This window comes from Erinaceus europaeus, chromosome 11 (assembly GCF_950295315.1).
Source record: "Erinaceus europaeus chromosome 11, mEriEur2.1, whole genome shotgun sequence".
In the NCBI taxonomy this organism is placed as follows: Eukaryota; Metazoa; Chordata; class Mammalia; order Eulipotyphla; family Erinaceidae; genus Erinaceus; species Erinaceus europaeus.
Window position 1 is genome coordinate 5329830 of NC_080172.1, and position 20137 is coordinate 5349966.

The window sequence follows — 20137 nt, forward strand, 5'->3', positions numbered from 1 at the left end:
TCTATGCAAACACTAAGTTAGAAGAAATTGAAATCCAGAAGTCAATTCCTTTTACTATGGCAACAAAAACAATAAAATATCTAGGAGTAAATCTAACCAAGGAAGTGAAAGACTTGTATACTGAAAATGATGAGTCACTACTCAAAGAAATTGAAAAAGACACAAAGAAGTGGAAAGATATTCCATGTTCATGGGTTGGAAGAATTAACATCATCAAAATGAATATATTACCCAGAGCCATCTACAAATTTAATGCTATCCCCATCAAGATCCCAAGCACATTTTTTTAGGAGAATAGAACAAATGCTACAAATGTTTATCTGGAACCAGAAAAGACCTAGAATTGCCAAAACAATCTTGAGAAAAAAGAACAGAACCGGAGGCATCACACTCCCAGATCTCAAACTGTATTATAGGGCCATTGTCATCAAAACTGCTTGGTACTGGAACATGAATAGACACACTGACCAGTGGAATAGAATTGAGAGTCCAGAAATGAGCCCCCACACCTATGGACATCTAATCTTTGACAAAGGGGCCCAGACTATTACATGGGGAAAGCAGAGTCTCTTCAACAAATGGTGTTGGAAACAATGGGCTGAAACATGCAGAAGATTGAAACTGAATCACTGTATTTCGTCAAATACAAAAGTAAATTCCAAGTGGATCAAGGACTTGGATGTTAGACCACAAGCTATCAAATACTTAGAGGAAAATATTGGCAGAACTCTTTTCCGCATAAATTTTAAAGACATTTTCAATGAAACGAATCCAGTTACAAAGAAGACTAAAGCAAGTATAAACCTATGGGACTACATCAAATTAAAAAGCTTCTTCACAGCAAAAGAAACCACTACCCAAACCAAGAGACCCCTCAGAGAATGGGAGAAGATCTTTACATGCCATACATCAGATAAGAGTTTAATAACCAACATATATAAAGAGCTTGCCAGACTCAATGACAAGACAACAAATAATCCCATCCAAAAATGGGGGGAGGACTTGGACAGAATATTCACCACAGAAGAGATCCCAAAGGCTGAGAAACACATGAAAAAATGCTCCAAGTCTCTGATTGTCAGAGAAATGCAAATCAAGACAACAATGAGATATCACTTCACTCCTGTGAGAATGTCCTACATCAGAAAAGGTAATAGCGGCAAATGCTGGAGAGGGTGTGGGGTCAAAGGAACCCTCCTACACTGCTGGTGGGAATGTCAATTGGTCCAACCTCTGTGGAGAACAGTCTGGAGACTCTCAGAAGGCTAGAAATGGACCTACCCTATGATCCTGCAATTCCCCTCCTGGGGATATATCCTAAGGAACCCAACACATCCATCCAAAAAGATCTGTGTACACATATGTTCTTGGCAGCACAATTTGTAATAGCCAAAACCTGGAAGCAACCCAGGTGTCCAACAATAGATGAGTGGCTGAACAAGTTGTGGTCTATATACACAATGGAATACTACTCAGCTATAAAAAATGGTGACTTCACTGTTTTCAGCTGGTCTTGGATGGACCTTGAAAAAATCATGTTGAAAAAAATTTTTAAAAATTAAAAAAAAAAAAAAGAAAAAATCATGTTGAGTGAAATAAGTCAGAAACAGAAGGATGAATATGGGATGATCTCACTCTCAGGCAGAAATTGAAAAACAAGATCAGAAAAGAAAACACTAGTAGAACCTGAACTGGAGTTGGCGTATTGCACCAAAGTAAAAGATTCTGGGGTGGGTGGGTGGGTGGGGAGAATACAAATCCAAGAAGGATTTCAGAGGACCTAGTGGGGGTTGTATTGTTATATGGGAAACTGGGGAATGTTACGCATGTACATGCTATTGTATTTACTGTCGAATGTAAAACATTAATTCTCCAATAAAGAAATAAAAAAAAGAAAAATTGACATAGATATAACTAAGAATTGACCAAGAATTCTGTTTACCATGGAACTGGAGTTCTTTAGGACTTCAGAGTTAAACTAAACTCCACGGAGTCATCTGTCCTTGCTCCCTGAGGTTTCTTGTTGGTCACATAGAGAGAGGTTAAATTTTGATCATCCGAAATGGAACTCCACTAAAATGATCTTTCTAAAAGGTGACTGAGATGTGGTTGGTGGGGTGTGAATTGGTGGCCAGTCCAAAGTCATTTTCTGTAAAAGGAACCTGGAAGTAGAAAGGCTTCAGTAGTGGGAACTCAGAAACCCACTGTCCCAACCACAGAACGAAACTTTTTTTTTTTTTCAATTGGAAGGTTAATGGCTTACAATACAGTTGTTGGCACATGGGTACAGTTTCCCCATGATAGATGTCTGCAAAACACTCTCATCCCCAACCTGCGTCCCTTTCCATCACTTGTGCACCAGGACCTCAAAGCTTCCCCTCCCGGACACCTTCCCCATCCGTCCCCTCCCCATACAACTAACCAGTCCAAGCTGTACTTTATGTTCCCCTTGCTGTTCTTGTTTCTTAAGGTCTGCCCGTGAGCGACATCACTCATGTCCATCTTTCTCCTTCCAGCTTAGCTCACTTCACATAACTCTTTCCCTCTTTTTTTTTTTTTTTAAGTTTATGGATAGACACAGAGAGAAATTGAGAGGGATGAGGGAGAGAGGAGGAGAGAGCAAGAGTGACAATTGCAACACTGCTTCCCAGCTCATAAAGCTTTTCCCCAAGGTGGGAAGCCAGGGACTCAGACTGGAATCCTTACTGCGGTCCTTGCGCTTTGTGCCATGTGCGATTAACCCGCTGCGATTCGGCGAGGCCCCTGAGATCACAATGTTTTGATACTAGATGACACAGTTGTTTTTTTTTCCCCTTATTTGTTTGTTTACTTTCTGTCATCACTAGGTCTTTTTTTTTTTAAGACTTATTTATTTATTTATGAGAAAGGTAGGAGGTGAGAGAGAATGAACCAGACATCACTCTGAACTTGGGACCTCACGTTTGAGACTCTCAAAGCCCAGTGCTTTTAGCCACTGCACCACTTCCCAGACTGCTCACCACGCTTCTTCTTCTTTTTTTTGGCTTTTCTTTCTTTCTTTCTTTCTTTTTTTTTTTTTTTTAAATCATCACACTTCTATATTCCTCCAAGCTGACTTTTTTCAGATAGGAGGGACAGACAGATGCAGAGAAGGGATGATACCATAGCACCAGTGCTGTGGAGACTAGATTTGAACCTGGAACACTATCTAGGTCCGCTATACTCACAGCTTGAAATGTAGCTGAATTATGCTTATAATATATTTTATTATAACAAGAGCTAGAAAGAGATAGAGAGATACTGAGAGAAAGATACACACAGAGAGAGCAGAACACTCGGCTGTGGCTTATGGTAGTTCAGGGTTCAATCAACCTGAGCCTTTGAAGGCATGAGTGTCTTTTTTGCATTATCATGATGCCATGTCCTCTGCCCTCCCCCCTTTAAAATACATTTTCATATATTAGTGAGAAAGAGAGAGGATCAGAGCAGCACTCTGGCACATATGATGCTGGAGGTCAAACCTAAACAAGACGACAAAAGCTATGTTCTCTGCTTAAAACTGTGGGGTTGGAGGGGGGCCCCAAATATTGAGATCAGCTGTCGGCCTGAGGCCAATTGTTCCTTGTTCCGTGAGGATATTTCCACCTGTGCTCACCCTGTGATAACTACAAAAAGGTGGGATGAGAAGTGATTGGGTCGCAGACTCTCCCCTTGCGTGGAAGGGTGTCGGCGGCCCAAGCTGAAGCTTGCTAATAAAGGCTCTTGCCATTGCATGCGATTCTGGTCTTCTTTGCAAGAGATCGGGACTCGAACTTAACTTCTGGGCACAACAAAAACTCCATCCAAAAATGGAGAAAAAGAATTTGACGAGGGAGGTTGGAAAGAAGAGTGAAGAGAAAGAGCAAAGTTTTTTTTTTTCTTTCGCCTCTGAGTCTAGCTCATCTAATAGATCAGTTACAGATATCTAACAAAACAAAGTGAAAGAAAGAGAGAAAGGGAGGAAAGAAAAGAAAAGAAGAAAGAAAGAGCTGGGGGGATGCATACCTACTTGTGTACACACACTGCAGTGTGCAAGGCCCTGGCTCAAGCCCTGGTCCCCATCTGCAGAGGGTAAGCTTCACGAATAGTGAAATGGTGTTGTCGGTCTCTCTCTCTCTCTCTCTCTCTCTCCCTCTCTTCTTCTTTTTCTCTCCCTTTCTATAGGCCTCTTAATTTCTGTCTCTACTGTATGTATGTATATATATATATATATATATATATATATGAAAAGAAAAAATTTGAACATAGCAATTTTTTCTTTAAAAAAATACATATTTATTTATTTATTTATTATTAGATAGAGACAGAGAGAAATTGAGAGAGGAGATGGAGAGGGAGAGAGAGAAAAAAATACCCATAGACGTGCTTCACCACTCGTGAAGCTTTCCCCCTGCAGGTTAGGGCGGGGGGGGGGGGAGAGGGGCTTGAACCTGGGTCCTTCAGCACTGTAATGTGTGCACTTAACCGGGTGCCCACTGCCTGCTCCTCTTTTTTTCTTTCTATTCTACTTGACAGGACAGAGAAAGGTTGAGAGAGGAAGGGAGAGAGACAGAGAAGCACCTGCAGACTTACTTTACCACTTACTCCCCTGCAGGTGGGGGGTAAGGGTTTGAACCAGGGTTATTTCAGATGCTAATATATGTGCTTATCTGGGTGTGCCACTGCCTGGCCCAACTTTTTAAAAATTTTTATATAGGTAATGCTGGTTTTCAAGGCTCTATATTTTATGGCTACAATCTCACATGTGATATATGTTACCATACTGTGACCGACACTACCAAATTGCTGAGATCCCTGTAAGACTTTCCTCACACTACTATTACTGAGTCAGAGAAATAGGCAACCTGCCTTCCCAGGTGCCAGCCCAGGTTCCAGACCTGGCCCCACACGGAGAGGTCTCTCATGACGCCGGGGGAAGTCCCAGCACTGTGGTGTCTCTACCTGTCTCCATCTGAATGACCAGGTTGGTCCAGTGCAGTGAAATTGTGTGTGCTCAACTTCCTGGCCACACGTTATAAACAAAACAACAGAGTCGGGCGGTAGCACTGCGGGTTAAGTGCACATGGCATGAAGTACAAGGACCAGCTCAAGGATCCCAGTTCGAGCCCCCGGCTCCCCTCCTGCAGGGAGTGGTCACTTCATAGGCGGTGAAGCAGGTCTGCAGGTGTCCATCTTTCTCTCCCCCTCTCTGTCTTTCCCTCCTCTCTTGATTGCTCTCTGTCCTATCCAATAACAACAACAGCAATGGCAACAATAACAGTAACAACAAGGGCAATAAAAATGGGAAAATGGCCTCCAGGAGCAGTGGATTTGATTTGTAGTACAGGCATCAACCCCCAACAATAACCCTGGAAGCAAAAAAAAAAAAAAGAAAAAGAGTGGTCTGGGAGGTGGCGCAGTGGATCAAGACCAGGACTCTCAAGCCTGCAGTTCGTTCAATCCCCGGCAGCATGTGTACCAGAGTGATTTCTGGTTCTTTCTCTCTCCTCCTATCTTTCTCATTAATAAATCAATAAAATCTTTAAAAAAGAAAAAAAAAACACAAAAGAATAACAAAAATTAACATGATTATCTTATTCCTAAAAGCAAAGTGACAAACCAAATACTCCTTGAGATTTAAACCTCAAAGGCTTTGGTTTATGCCTCATTGATTCTGCATCTCTCTTCAGCTCTCCCTCAGGGACTCAGTGACTGTGCAGTAGGCTAGCAAATTCACTTCCTGAATCAGTTCATTGATTCAAAGTTCCTCAGTTCCAAAGTAGAGTCTTAAAATCAGCTAAGTGGAGATGGAAGATTGTAGTTTTGTATGCATCATTGTAATAATACATGTATGAAAATGACACAGAGGCCCAATCAGTCAATTAGATCCTTGGTTAGTTCAGGATGGCAGGATCTCTTAAAAAATGCCTCCTTATGGAATGCAGATCATAAGTACGATCAAACTTCTTGGGGAGCCAGGCAGTGGCACATCTAGTTGAGCTCATGGGATGCTGTAAAGAAGACCTGGGTTCAAGCCTTGGTCCCCACCTGCAAGGGGGAAGTTTCATGGGCAGTGAAGCAGAACTGCAGCTCTCGCCTTCTCTTTTTCTCTCCCTCTCTATTTCCCCTTCCCTTCTCAATTTCCCTTTTGAAGAAAACCAGTACTGTGCTTTCTTTGTCTCTTTCTGTTTAAATAAAATAAATGGGTAGAAAACATTAGAAAAGTCCTTCAAACAGCAACATAAAGAAAAGCTTAGAGGTTGGAGAGACAGCATAATGGTTATGCAAAAGACTCTCATGCCTGACGTCCTGATGTCCCAGCTACAATTTCTAGCACCACCATTGCCAGAGCTGAGTAGTGCTCTGGTCTCTTTTTGTGTCTTTCTCTCGGTCTCTCTCTCATTAAAATAAACTAAGTTAATTTAAAAGAGAGAGAGAGAGAGAGAGAGGGAGAGAGAGAGAGGGAGAGAATTTAGATTCTCTGAAGATAACAGAGTTACAAGAATCAAAGTGGTGGTCCGGAAGGTGGCACAGTAGATAAAGCATTGGGTTATTAACCATGAGGTCGTGAGTTTGATCCCCAGCAGCACATGTACCAGAGTGGTCTGGTTCTTTCTCTCCTCTTATCTCTCACAGGAATAAATTAATCATTTCTATAAAAAAAAAATCAAAGTGAAGTAGAAAGCCCCTAGAGCAAATCTAAACCCAAAGCCTTATTTCTCCTTAGCTTTTGCAAGTTACCTAAACTCTCTATCCCTCAATTTCCTCATTTTTAGAGAATAAGAATTACGATAGTAATAGCCAAAACCCGGGAGCAACCTAACCTAGGTGGCTAAGAAAGTTGTGATATTTATCCACAATGGACTACTATTCAGCAAATAAGAATGATGAATTCAAAAGACCCAGGTTTGAGCCCCCTGGTCCCAACCTGCAGAGGGAAAAGCTTCACAAGTGGTGAAGCAGGGCTGCAGGTGTCTCTCTGTCTCTCTCCCTCTCTAGCCCTCCTTTCCCTCTCAATTTCTGACGGTCTCTATCCAATAAATAAATAAATATTCAAAAAAAGAATGATGAATTCGCCTTCACCTCATCTTAGACGGAGCTTGAAGGAATCATATTAAGTGATAAGCCAGAAAGAGAAGGATGAATATGGGATGATCTCACTCATAGACATTCCACTGCAGAATACTGTGCCCCAGGATGGTTCCACAGCCCCCATGTCCACTTGGTCGATTCCAAATTATATTCCTCCATGAGGATCATTTCTGGAACCATCCGTTCCACCCCGGTTCCATGGCTGCCAGTTCTCAGCAACATCGCCCTGCCAGATATTCGTCGGGATGTGGCATCATCTAAGTTCATTTCCCACGTCTACGCTCGACCGGACCTGCCAATCTACGCGGATATCTTCGCCCACCCTGTCCAACGCTTGACGTCTCGTGTCATCCAATCTGGTCCCCTACGCCTACACTGAACTTCTCTGTTCCAGACCCTTGGAAACAGAGTTGGCAGTCAGCTGAGGTCAAGAACAAACACCTCGTCACAGACCCCTGCAAGTGTCAACCCGGCTTTGACCAAGCACGTTATGACTGGGCCCTCCTCAATCGCTATCGAACAGGCCATGGCCGGTGCGCCGCTATGTTCCATCGCTGGGGAGCCAGAGACGACCCGAACTGCCCCTGCGGCTCCAGACAGACTATGACCCACATAGTCAACGACTGCCACCTCTCCAGATTCAAAGGAGGTCTCGAAACTTGACATCAGGCTCAACCTGATGCTGTTGACTGGCTACGGAAGAAGGGCAAACGCTAGAAGAAGAACTCATAGACAGACGTTGAGAACTAAGGTCAGACAGGGAAACGCAAAGCAGAACTTGGACAGGAGTTGGTGTGTTGCACCAGAGTAAAGGACTCTGGGGGGTTTTCAGGTCCTGGTACATGATGACAACTGTGTAAACCACTAATCCCCCCCAAAAAAATAGTCTTGAGAAATTTGTGAAGATTCCTCAGAAGAGAAACTTTTCAGCTAAGTGCTAAAAATTAATTAATGATCTCATGGGATGTATCAGATAGCGAAGAAGCTTCAGGAAATACTGTCATCAGGAAGCTGAACTGAGATCCAGCATTAATCACATAATGCATATGTCAGAGTGCAACTCTGGCTTCCTAGCTTTCATAAAATAAATAAAGTAGATCTTCAAAAGAGAGCAGGCAAAACAGCTCACGTTGATAGCGAGCCTGCTCACTATAAGTGCAGACCAGTTTTCAGCCTGGCCTTCATTGCACTGAAGGAAGCTTCAGTGCTGTGGTCTCTCGCTCTGTATGTCTCCATCTCTCTTTGTCTCTGTTTCTATCTGAAAAAGTCATCCTGGAACAGGGAAACCTCAGTGATGACAAGAAAAAAAAAGCGATGACATATCTATAGTCTGGGAGGGACACTAAGCAAACATCTATAACAATGAAGTATACCTTTAGACACAAATTGTCTTTTTTTTTTTTCTTTTCACTAGAACACTGCTCCCTACCAGAGCTCTGGCTTATGGTAGTGTGGGGGTTTGAACCTGGGACTTTGAAGCTACAGGCATAAGAGTCTCTTTGAGAAAGCATTATGCTATCTCCCCTTCCCTGAGAACAAAGCGAAACAAAACAAACAAAAAGCAAGTTGCAGGTGGCAAGCAGTGGCAAAGCCAGTTGAGCACACATGTCACAATGTACAAGGACCCGGGTTCAAGCCCCTGTTCACACGTACAGGAGGGAAGCTTCATGAGAGGGGAAGCAGTGTTGCTGGTGTGTTCTCTCTATGTTCCTCTCAATTTCTATCTGTCTGTATCCATTAAACAATTAAACAAGTTGCAGAACAATATGAGTTCATTTTTTGTATAAGGAAACACATAAATTAATATGTCTGTGCATAAAAAAAATCTGAGGAGAAAGTAAATTGTTAAGGATGATCATCTTGGTGTCAAAATTATCGAGGAAAGCCCATGAGTGCGCCAGGCGGTGGCGCACCTGGTTGGGTGCATACATCGCCATGCTCAAGGAGCTGGGCTGTGAGTCCCGGGTTTGTTCCCCACCTGCAGGGAGAGACTTCACGAGCTGTGAGGCAAGTATTATTATGCCTATCTTTCTCTTCCCTTCTCTATCCCCCTTTCTCTAAATTTCTCTGTCTCATCAAATAAAATAGAAAGGAAAGAAAAAAACCATTCACTCTAATTTATATTCCTTATTACTTTTTCGGATTAATGACCCATGCCAAGATTATCCACATCTTTTGTTTAAATTTATTATATATTATATTATATATAATAATATTTATTATATATTATATTATATAATATACATATGGAGAATTTCTTTCCTTTTCTATATTTATTTATTTATTCCCTTTTGTTGCCCTTGTTGTTTTATTGCTGTAGTTATTAATGATGTCGTCGTTGTTGGATAGGACCAAGAGAAATGGAGAGAGGAGGGGAAGACAGAGAGGGGGAGAGAAAGATAGACACCTGCAGACCTGCTTCACCGCCTGTGAAGCGACTCCCCTGCAGGTGGGGAGCTGGGGGCTGGAACCCGGATCCTTAACGCTGGTCCTTGTGCTTTGCGTCATGTGCGCTTAACCCACTGTGCTACTGCCCGACTCCCAGGAGAATTTCATAATACATAATACATACAGTTTAAACAGTAGGGAGGGACAGAAAGCGAGTTGAGAGAATTACCCCAGTCATACTGTCCCTGGGATCAAACAAGCACAGTTGCTCCTCTACCAGATGGGCTTCCCCCCCCAGCCACTGCTTTCTCTTTATGCTGCTTATATATATATTGCCTTATTAAAAAGATTTATTTCTGTATTTTTATCAGAGAAATGGGATGCATTGGATCGACCTTCTCGTGGTGCATCCCGTGAGTACCCATTCATTGGGGAAACTGATGATCCTTCCTAGGAGACTGAATCCACATGGATCCCAGTCACTTTCAAAGCCAGCAACAAGCAGCTCCTGACAGCTTTTAACCTGACGCTGTTGACTGGCTACGGAAGAAGGGCAAACGCTAGAAGAAGAAGGATCAGAGAAATAGCAGAGTACTCCTCTACTTTGGAAGTGGGATTGAACCTGGGATCTCAGGGGCTGCTGCTCACCCCCACCCCCACCCCGCCCAGTTGGACAAGCCTTAATACCCAAATATGCTAGGTTGAATTAGTAATGTTTTTAAAAAGTTTTTATTTATTTATTCCCTTTTGTTGCCCTTGTTATTTTCCTGTTGTAGCTATTATTGTTGTTATTGATGTCGTTGTTGGATAGGACAGAGAAATGGAGAGAGGAGGGGAAGACAGAGAAGGGGAGAGAGAGACAGACACCTACAGACCTGCTTCACCGCCTGTGAAGCGACTCCCCTGCAGGTGGAGAGCAGGTGGGGTGGGAGTGCTGGAACTGGGATCCTTAAGCAGGTCTTTGCGCTTTGAGCCACCTGTGCTTAACCTGCTGTGCCTGACATTACTGGGCCCTACTCCCAGTAATTTTTTGTTTTGTTTTAGCAAATCAAAGAAATTTATTGGTGCTGACCAAAACACATAGTACAAAAAATAAAATAAAATAAAGCCAAACAAAACAGAACAGAAACAAAAGCAGAAACCCCACCCAGCGGCGGGCCCTTGCGCCTGAGGTCCTGACATCGTGCGTTTCCCAGTAATGGTTTTTAAAAGCCTATTTGACCTATCAAATATTCACTGGGTTCATGTTGTTTGTGTACTCAGCAGTCTGTCAGGGAACTTGAGGAGGGTTTCTTGAGGATCTTAACCTTTGGTTGAGAGAAAAAGCAGAACTTAGAAAATGATACAAGGCAGTTTATACTTAATTCAAAGAGAAGTGGCCAATGAGTATTCCAGTCAGGAACTTTTAAAAAATTATTAGTGATTTAATAATGGTTGACAAGATTGTGGGATATGAGGGGTACAATTCTACACAATGCCCACCATCAGAATTCCATATATCCTCCCCTCCATTGGAAGGATCTCTAGACTTTATCCCTCTGGGAGTATGAACAAAAAAAATTTTATGGGATGCAGCAGTTGGAAGGTCTGGTTTCAGTAATTGCTTCTCCTCTGGACATGGGTGTCGGCAGGTGGATCCATACCCCCAGCTTGTTTCTGTCTTTCCCTAGTGGGGCAGGCCTCTGGGGAGGTGGGATCTAGGACATATTGGTGAGGTTTTCTGCCTAAGGAAGTCAGGTTGGTGTCATGGTAGCATCTGCAACTTGGAGGCTGAGAAGTAGAAGATATAAAGCAGGACAAATTGTTTAATAACCAAGAATCTAAAGATAAAAATATAGCTGATGAGATTTGGGGTCTTTATGTTGGAAGAAGCTAGTAGGTCTACTTTAGGTATATTCTGAGGGGCCCATGACTTTTCTAATTCTTTTCTGAGCCCTACAGATAATATACAGGTGGGCTAAAAGAATTGTCTGGGAAGATGGTGTCAGAGTTTGGGAATAGGTCAGGAACTTTTAAGGGAGTGAGGGAACAGCATGACAGTTATACAAAAAGACTTTCATGCCTAATGCTCCAAAGTTCCCAGCACCACTATAAACCAGAGCTGAGCAGTATTCTTGGGAAGAGAGAGAGGGAGAGAGAGAGAGAGAAAGAAAGGAGGAAAGTCTTAAGAAAAAAAAAAGGAAGAACCTTTTAAGGAAGGAAGACCTGGAGAAGGGCTGGTGTGCATAGTGGGAGGTGGCCATTTTGCTAGCTCCACATGGTATAAACCTGCTGTGCTCTCACCCAACTCTGGGGCGTCCTCGTGAATAAGGATTTGCGTTCCCACTCTGCCACGAGTTCCTGGTCTCTTGTCTCTCCCGGGACACAATCCGGCACCCACAGAGAGGTTAAAGTTTTCCAATAAGGGATGTTACCTCAGATGTTGAGTTACCCTCCTTTGGGAATTTGTTTAGCTTCATAAATAAGTCATTAATTGCTCATTATTACTCAGGTTAATTAAATTGGAATAAGCTCTTTTTTTTTCTCAAGGGTTATCTCTGGGGCTCGGTGTCTGCACTATGAATCCACTGCTACTAGAGTCCATCCCCCTCCCATTTTGTTGCCCTTGTTGTTGCCATTATTGTTATTGTTTTATTGCTGTTGTTGGATAGGACAGAGAGAAATCAAGAGAGGAGGGGAAGACAGAGAGGAAGAGAGAAAGATAGACACCTGAAGACCTGCTTCACTGTTTGCAAATCGATCCCTCCCTGCAGGTGGGGAACTAGGGCTCAAACTGGGATCCGTATGCTTGTCCTTGCACTTAGCGTCATGTGCACTTAGGCTGCTGTGCTACAGCCTGGCCCCAGTAATCTCCTTTTAACTGTCATCTATAGTTTTCAAAAAGAATATTTGGTTGGCTTGTCTGATGCTACTTAGCATCAACAAAAGTTGGGCTGCTTGACTGAAGTCATTCTAGAGGCACCTGAGTTTCTTTAAAAAAAGATTTACTGATCAGTGAGAGAGAGGGAGGTAAAAGAGAGGAGGGAGAGAACCAGCATAACTCTGGCAATGCTATGCCAGAGATCAAACTCCGAACCCAATACTTGAAGTTCAATGCTTCATGCACTGTGCTAACTTCAGCGCCACACACGTGGGTTCTTATACCTTGTTCAGCAAAGGTCATGTCAGGTCATGAACTTGTTCTCAGTCTGAATCAAGCCAAACTGTTATGACCAGGTGGTCTGGAATAATTATATGTACAAGGCCTGCTCTTTGAGCCGTAAACATTAGTTTTAGAGATGTCTGGTGACACTGTTGTTTTTTTTTCACTGAGAATATTATGAAGTCTTCCTACATTCTGTTTAGGACAAAATACAGAGGTGAGAGTAGCAAGACAAAATATCTCTCAGGTGGTCTGGAAGGTGGCGCAGTATAAAGCATTGGACTCTCAAGGATAAAGTCCTGAGTTCAGTCCCAGGTCTTGGTTCTATTCAAACTAACAAACCAACCAACCAACACTCCTGTCTTGTGTTTATTGTTGGATTAACTGCTAGAATCAGAAAGTCCCATGGAGGTAGATAGCATAATGGTTATGAAAAAAGACTCTCAGGCCTGAGGCTGTAAAGTCCCAGTTTCAATCCCCTGTATCACCTTGCTCCAACCCGGATCCTTGTGCCTGGGTCCTTGTGCTTAGTACTATGTGAGCTTAACCTGGTGCACCACCATTCCAGTAATATGGCACCTGGGATTGAACCAGGAACCTCAGCTGTGAAAGTCTAATGCTCTATCAGTTGAATTTTTTTTTCCAACCTCATTTCTATTTTCTGTTAATGTGTTAATGACAAGTCCAACTCCAAAACCTTATTCTTGGATTTCTGACAGCTTGTTTAATTACCCAGATGACTGGGGCTGCAGTTTCTTGTTTTTGTTTTTTTTTTAAAGTACTTGTAGGTGGCAGTGTTACTTTCAAATCCAAGTCTGCATTTTTGTGGGAAAGATTAGGGAAAGCCATCTGGTTAACATTATCCTGAAAAATTATTTGTGTGTGGAAGCATTTGTTAGAGAAGAGAGTGTGGAATAAGCTTAGGTGTTGGTATGCTTTTAAAAACCCCTTCTGTTTCATTTGGTTTAATCCCCCTGCATTCTATTTACATAACACTGTATTCTATTTATTTCTATTTAATTTGGTTTAATCCCCCTGCATTCTATTTACATAACACTGTATTCTATTTATTTCTATTTAACCTCTGTTAACAAGCACCACCCTCCCTCCAGGGCATTGGTGGCTCAGTGGTAGAATTCTTGCCTGCTCCGCCCCCTCTCCTTGTCATACCCTGATTTTCACCAGTCACTTTTCTCTCCACCCTCTCTGCATCGCATCCTGTTCCCACCCTACTGGGCTAGTATATTTATAAGGACAAGATTGTTTGTAGTTTTTAGTTTAGCTTAGCTTGGCTTAGATTGTGCTGCATCTTACATGAATAAAGAGATACTGTGTACAGCTCAACCATGAGTCCCTGGTCGTCTGTTACCCCACCCGTGAAGCCAGCCCAGCGAAAACAACACTTAGGTAGACTACAAAAAGAAAAAATTAGAAACTGAAATATTATCTGCTGACACTCATGAGAACTACCTTTCTGTACAGTAGATTAACTTTTCTTTCAGCCCTTTCTGTTGCTTTTCCTTTGCAGAAAGAGTCCTTTGAATGGAAATCTCTATCTCTTGGTAATACTCTTAAGTTGTTATCAGGGAGTCGGGCGGTAGCGCAGCAGGTTAAGCACATGTGGCACGAAGCACAGGGACCAGTGTAAGGATCTGGTTCGAGCCCCCGGCTCCCCAGTCCTGCTCACAGATACAAGGAAAGGAGAAAGCATCCATTTCCCCCTTAATCTGTTCCTTACACTGTGCTGGGCCTAAGCTTGAACACTGGCCCCAGGGAAAACTGCAGTACTGTAATGTCTCTTTCTTTCTGCCTCTCAGTCTGAATGAAAAACTGGCCAAAAACAGTGAAATCATACAGACACAAGAACCTGACACTGCAGAAAATTAACTGACTAAATATGTTGTCTTAACCACTAAGTATGTATAAGGAACTTCAATTGCATAAGAATTGTACAATTGTCTCAAGGAAAACTACTTCAATTTTTTTTTGAGCTGGGAGCTAGCTGAATTAATTTTTTTAAATCATGAAACACCTATTTTATTTAAATATCAATTAAGAAACTAGTTGTTCAGATTTGAGCATTGTCAGTATTATATAGTGAAAAGTTATATTTAGAATTAGGCAGCTGGTGGTCTGGGACGTGTCGCAGTGGATAAAGCACTGGACTCTAAAGCATGAGGTCCTGAGTTCAATTCCCGGCTGCACATGTGCCAGAGTGATGTCTGGCTCTCTCTCCTCCTGTCTTTGTCCTGAGTAAATAAATAAATTCTTTTAAAAAATGAGGCAGCTGTACACAGTTTAGGTTATTCCAATTTTGTTGCCAACATCCAAGGCACCAGAATCAGTCTGTAAGTATTTTATAAGGAATAAATTATTTGGATTACCAGGTTAGGAGGAGCTATGCATAATATTTGTTGTTGCTGCTGTCTTGGGATTTCAAGGAAGATTCAGAGGGTGGGGGTAGATAGTATAATAGTTATGCAGACAACAAGGGCAACAAAAAGGGAAAATGAATAAATAAATATTTAAAAAAGTTATGCAGAAACTCTCAAGCCTGAGGCTCAGAGGTCCCAGGTTCAGTCCTCTGCACTACTGCTGGGCTAGCCTGAGAGTGTTTCTTCCCAGGCATGTGCTCTCTGGGTTAGAGAGAACTCAGCTGGCACCAACCTAGGCTGCTGCCTACTCAGCAATGTGGGAGAGGAACCAGGAACTCTCGTGGCTGAGCAGGAACGCAATGGAATGCTTTTACTTATCTGCCTTTATACCTTTTGAGACGGAAGTGGCAGGTCCGAAAAAAGGAAATGACTAGGAGAGGGGGGCTGAGCAGAAAAAGAGTGGGAAGGTAGCAAGCTTCCATCTAACCAGTGGGGATTAAACCAATGCCCTACAGGCAGGGCGGGTCTCAGACAAAACAGTGATTATGCAAATAGAACACAGTGTTAAGTAATGCAGGGGCCTGGCGTAATAGCCAACACACTACCATAAGCCAGAGTTGATCAGTGCTCTGGTAAAAAAAGAAAAAAAGAAAACAGGAAAGAAAAAGAAAAAAGGAGAGAGAGATATTTAAGAATGGTATAAAAGTTGCATCTTCACTGTTTTGCCACCAGGGGTTATTCTCAACAGGGCTCTGTGTCTGCATGCTTCGTCCACACCCAGTGGACTCGTTGAGGAGGCAAGACCCCATAGCACTGCTCCACTGTGAGGCCTCCCCAAGTGCTGGTGCTGTGCCTGCCGGCTGAGGCTCAAACCTGGATCCCAGAACACGGTAAAGAAGTGTGTGTTCTCCCTGGAGAGGTGCCTCCCATCTGTCCTTATTTGCTCTCTCTATTTTTCATGCAGGAGATGGAACTCAGGGTGTCGTGCTTGTGCGCTACTACTTAGTAACTTCCCAGGCCTCTTGTATTTTATTTTATTTTATTTTATTTTATTTTTTGCCTCCAGGGTTATCAATGGGGCTCAGTGCCTGCACTATGAATCCACTGCTCCTGGAAGCCATTTTTTCCATTTTGTTGTCCTTGTTATTATTGTTATTGCTGCCGCTGTAGCCATTGTAATGCTTTATGGCTTATGCTTGATTCCTGATGTATAACTACCACTAATTTTTATGAGACACTCTTTTCATAATCTAAGCTCTCCATTTGTTCAATTATTGTCTTGTAATTTCTTTTCTAGTCCTAATTATTTTTGTTTGTGTAATCTAAATATTTTCTCTAAGTATGTACAATATATCTTTTATAAAAGTCAAAGACATAGTATTAGTTATGGCTTTATCTTCCCCTTGTTATCGAATTGTCTGCAATTTGTTTTGTTAATTTGTTAAATATGACATAGCACTTGTATGGATTTAATAAAATTAATTATAAAAATTTAAAATAACTGTGGTCCAGGAGGTGGCGCAGTGGATAAAGCATTGGACTCTCAAGCATGTGGTCCCCAGTTCAATCCCCAGCAGCATACGTACCAGAGTGATGTCTAGTTCTTTCTCTCTCTTCCTATCTTTCTCATAAATAAATAAATAAATAATTTTTTTAAAAACAGAAAATTAAAAATAACAACTGAAATTGAGTACAATACCTATGAAAGTGATTTAACTGATGGAGCATTTGCTTGCACACCTGCTCCCAGTGTTGCATAAGCCAGAGCACTGCTGTAGGGTTTCTCTCCTCTCACTTACAAACTTCTCTCCTGTTGGATAGTATGCCAACTCCCCCCAGTTTAAACACCAGTATGTCTGTATGAGATTAGTTTGATCCCATTCAAAGCTGTGGTCTATTTACATAAATCACTTTTACTTTTACATAAAGCACCACCTTCCCTCCAGGGCATTGGTGGTTCAGTGGTAGAATTCTCACCTGCTCTGCCCCCTCTCCTTGTCACACCCTGATCTTCCACCAGTCACTTTTCGCTCCACCCTCTCTATGTCACATCCTGTTTCCACCCTACTTGGAGAGTATAAATACAGCTGCTCTTCTGATTAAAGACACTTGGAAATTGCTTTCCAGCTCCGAGAGTTCCAGAGTGTATCTCCTGCGAAGTTAGTGCGGCATGAGTTCCTGATCCCTCTCCCACGCAGCAGCCTAGATCGGCTCCAGTTGAGTTCTCTCCAACCCAGAGAGCACTAGCTCGGGAAGAAGCACCCTCAGGCCATTCTGGCATTTGGCGCCTGAACAGGGACACATAAGCAGCAGATTTACAAGAAGACATCCTAGATAAGTACACACCTTTTGGGTATCTGCAATATTGTGTTAAGGCACTGTGATTTTTTTCTTTCTTATTGTTTTCCTGAGACCTCTCCACCATGGAAAATCTTTTCCAAATTCTGCATTCTTTTTTCTGTATACAATTTTTATATATCTGGGACATTTTTCTTGGGGCTGCACCTTATATCCTGTTGATCATCATAGCAGCTTTTAAGGGATATATAGGGCAACCTTTCAAAAGGCTTAGGGACCTAGAGGCTGAGGTCCAAGAGATAAAGGAAGTGATCATAGAACTTAACCAGCACCTTAAAAACAAGAAGAAGCAAAGGCCTGTCATGATCCTGACCCACCCTAATTCCTCTGCATCTTGCCCTGAGGCCCCTATTTTGGCAGACACGTGTCTGAATTCTCCTTTGGACTCCACAGCCACTTCTTTGGTCACCCCCATTTTGGCAGACACGTGTCCGGAACCTCCTGCTGCCTCCACGGCTGCTTTTTCGCCCACCCGTTTTGAGAGACACATGTCCGAATTCTCCTGTAGCCTCCAAAACCATTTCTTTGGCCGCTTGTCCAGAAGCTTCCACTTTGGTGACTCCTCCTACCGCTACACACTTATCAGAGCAAGTCCACACATTTCCAGTCAATGTCACCCCCAATAGACAAAAACCTTAGGCCTGGTATCCGTATTCTGCCACAGACCTGAAGGAACTACGCCAGGCTATCAAGGATGACGGTATTCATGCCCCATGGACCAGGTCCATTTTACAAGGCCTGCTTCAAAACCTTAATACCCCCCAAGATTGGAGGGATGTAACTCGCGCTACGCTCCCAGGCCCCCTCTTCCTGCAATGGGAGGCATTTTTTCGCGACGAATGTTTACAGGAATTGCGGAAAAATATTCAAAATCAGCCAGTGGGGAATTTTGATGCCTTGTTTGGAACAGGCCAATTAGAAACAGGGATTCAACAGGTGGAAGCCAAATTTCCACCTGGGTATTTTGATCAGGTACGCCTGTGCGCATTAAGAACATGGGAGTGATTAACACCACCCATGGGAGCAGCCTCAGCCCCCATTCTCTCCCTTCAACAAGAAACTGATGAATCCCTTGCTAAATTCATTGCCAGGGTCCAGTCGAGTTTGGAAAGGAAGATTTATAATCCTGACGCTCGTTTTCTCCTCCTGCGATCCATAGTCTGGGATGGACTGCTTCCGCATTTTCGACAGGCCTGTATCACTCTTAAAAATGAACACCCAGATACTTGGATTATAAGATACACAGGATCTCAGATCAAGCTCTTTTCAAGGACCTATGTTACAGGCCTATGCAGCTACCTTACATAAGCAAAAAGGGGCTTGCTTTCAGTGTGGTGGACAAGGGCATTGGTGTAACCAATGTCCAGAAAACAGACCGTGACCCACCTCCAGCCAGGGCAACCCCGCCTCCAGTCAGGGCAACCCTGCCTCCAGTCAGGGCAACCCCGCCTCCAGACAGGGAACCAGAGACCACGAATGCCTTGTCCCAGATGCCAGAAAGGATTTCACTGGAAGAGAGATTGTTGGTCAAGGTTCCATGGGAACGGCACGCCTCTGCCAAATGTAAACAGGGATTTAAACTAGGTGTGGGGCTTCCCTTAGCCCCGCCCCCAAGAGGGAAGGAAGCAGGTCACCCGCTTGGTGCTGTGCCCTTCTTCCACAAACAGAAGCCCAGCTTGGGACACAACACGTCACTACACCCACCACGCCAAGTAACAATAACAGAGGGTGAGCAGAAGGAGGAACCCTCGGTATGTGGGAACTTCCAGCATAGAAATAACCGGCTGGAGCAAGAGAACAACTCAGATTCGGAGCCTGAGATTTTGTGGACCACCCCTGTTTTAGAAAGGGATCACCCAACTATGACAGTAAAGATTGGTAATATTCCTTTTAAGTGTTTGATTGACACGGGAGCAGATAAGACAATCTTAAGACAAGCAGAGGTTCTCCAGAGTTGAGAACTCCTCCCAGGACAACGCTTACATGGTGTTGGAGGGTTTACTCAGGCATTCCTCACACGAGATTCCCTTGTGTGGGAAGATCCAGAAGGAACTACCGGACGCTTTCGGCCTTTAATAGCTGATATAAGCACCAATTTATTGGGAAGAGACTTGCTGGAATCTTTAGATGTAGTGATATCCTCAGACACCTCTGCAGGACACCACACTCACTCCTGTGAGTCTGCGAGACCCAACCAGCAACCCCAATACTAACTGCCACTGTTTGTAGCAGAACTCCCTGCTTAGATTGGCTTTCTAATGAGCCTGTCTGGGTGGAACAGTGGCCTTTGCCTAGGGAGAAGCTAGAAATTTTAAAAGAACTCGTCCAAGAGCAGTTATCTTTGGGACACATTCGTCATTCTCGGAGCCCATGGAATACTCCAGTCTTTGTGATTAAAAAGCGCTCAGGAAAATGGCACCTCCTCCAAGATCTTCATGCAGTTAATAAAACCATGCAGGTTTGGGACTCCCACCAAAGGGGTTTGCCTCTTGCTTCCGTGATTCCCACAGGAATTCCAATCATAGCTATTGATATACAGGATTGTTTTTTCTCTATTCCCTTACACCCACAAGATTGTAAACGTTTTGCTTTTTCTGTTCCTTCTATTAATAATGCCAGCCCTGCCGATAAATTTGAATGGGTGGTACTGCCCCAGGGCATGGCTAATAGTCCTACTATTTGTCAAGAGGCTGTTAAATCTGCCCTTTCCCCATATATTCATAAGGGCCTTAAGGCTTTTCATTATATGGATGATGTGTTAATATGGGGAGAATTAGATACAGAT